Raw genomic sequence first — 2075 nt, 5'->3', positions numbered from 1 at the left:
GGACTCCACAGCGTAATGAGTGACAACACTATAGGTTCACACTTTATGCCGCTAACTACGTGAAAAGACGACCAATAAAAAATGCTAACTACATTTTCCATTCAGACTAGACTCCTGATCTGAGTCTGGGTGTCACAGAGGCTCAAACATGGCTGAATCTCTCTAATGTTTCCTCTAATGCTAGCCATCTTCATGCTTTCACCGGTCAGCCCAGCAGGAAGCAGTGGGGGGTGGGACATCCACAGCTTCCAGCCCCCTTCTTAAAAAAAGCTTTAATGTAGGAAAACTACACGTTAAACCAAATATTAATCACAGCAGAGTATTATTCCATTCTTTAAAATGCATCTGGAGTGGAACATTAAACGGCGTGATGACTCTCACGTGTCTCTACTTCCACTATATCTTTCCACCACTCTTCATCGGAGTCTTCAGCCCAAAGGGAGATCCTTCCCAGAAGCCAAATGTTGAAGTCATGAAGTTTGACGTAAACCACATGGGAGCAGAGGCCTATTTAAAGCTCGGTGAGTTAGCCCATGTCTGTGCAAATGTGCTGAAATATCACGAGCAGCTCGAAATAAGCTGCACCTGGTGCTGACATGCTAAACAAGGTCTCACTGAAGTTCACTTTGTCACTCATAAAACAAAAGCCTGCACATAGAAAAACAGCAGCACTGGCTTTGGGACAAAGGTGAGTCCGATAAAACGCACTCAGACGAGGATTTAGGTTGTTCTTGGAGCAGATCCTTAAAAGCTGTGGAACATAAAGAATAAAGCTCCTAATTATTTATGGTAATGTATTCCTAGAAAGCTCTTTGTGGCTCTGACAGAGAGGGCAGCCGCTGTGCCTGAAGTCTGGAGCCAACACTTCTTCTATTAGGACGTCTGCACTCATTATACCCCCTCCCACCTGCTGATACGACACATCTGTGACTGAGGCACAACACAGAGCTCACAGGGGACACGAACACACAGATTACACTGTTCAGTCTCTAATGCATTCACTCCTGGGGGGAAATAAACAGCTACAGTATGTTTAAACTCTTTAACTGAAGAGGTTTATGTGCTTTTGTTCGTAGAAACTTTTGACAGCCCCAGCGACAATTCATATAATAATGATTATTTTCATTATCGATGATTCTGACGTCCTCAAATGTCTTGTTTTGTTCACAACCTAAAGATATTCAGTCTACTGTCATCGAGGACTAAAGACAGCAGAAACATTCACATTTGAGGAGCTGAAATCAGAGAATTTAAATGATTATTAAAATACTTGTTGGTTACTTTAATAGTAGACAACTAATCAATTAATCAACTAATTGTTTATTTAAGCTAAAACAGAGAATTTAGACATTTATTATTAAAGATCCCCTACAGACATATAATAGTCTGCTAGGATCAATAATGTTTGTCTGATATGTTTTCAAGGTTTCCACAGCAGTCCCTACTGACTGAAATCCTTAAAAAGTAACCTACTCTTTCTACCTCATTAAAAAGGGTTAGTCTGCACAGACATCATTCACATATCACACTGTAGGAACGAGAAGGAAAACATATTTCTGACTGGAGGGGACAAAACGATGAATCCATAATCATAATCAGGGTTCGCACTCTTTCATTCTCCAGGAGTTTTTCAGACAGTACAGGACAGCACTAGCTTACAAACATACAAGGTGCAGTTTTGGGCAGATTGACCAAAATAATTTGGCAGTTCAAACTGTTTAAATCAATTATTTAATCAAGAATTTATTTTATTTTACAAAAAAAATGTAACTTCTACAAAGTTAGATTGTTCATTGTAAGTACAGTTAACATTTCTGTGTGTGTATTTATCAACCACAGCAACAAAAAATGTGACTATTAATAGACTGTATACACGGAGATAAGATAATTTCACTTACAGCTTTGGAAAAACTAAGACTCGATGCCAAAAAGTTACTGCAAGTTGCCTGTGGTGAACATGCTTTGAAGTGTTTTATCCAACCAACAGGAGAGTTTCAAACAAAAAAACCTCAGAGTAAGGGAAAAAAATACTAAAATATCCAGGACAACAAAGATTATTTCCAGGATATTTGCTC

This window comes from Morone saxatilis, unplaced genomic scaffold (assembly GCF_004916995.1).
Source record: "Morone saxatilis isolate NCDOM2014 unplaced genomic scaffold, NCSU_SB_2.0 Contig16, whole genome shotgun sequence".
NCBI classification, from domain to species: domain Eukaryota; kingdom Metazoa; phylum Chordata; class Actinopteri; family Moronidae; genus Morone; species Morone saxatilis.
The sequence above is the reverse complement of the archived record's forward strand: the minus strand, read 5'-3'. Positions refer to the sequence as shown.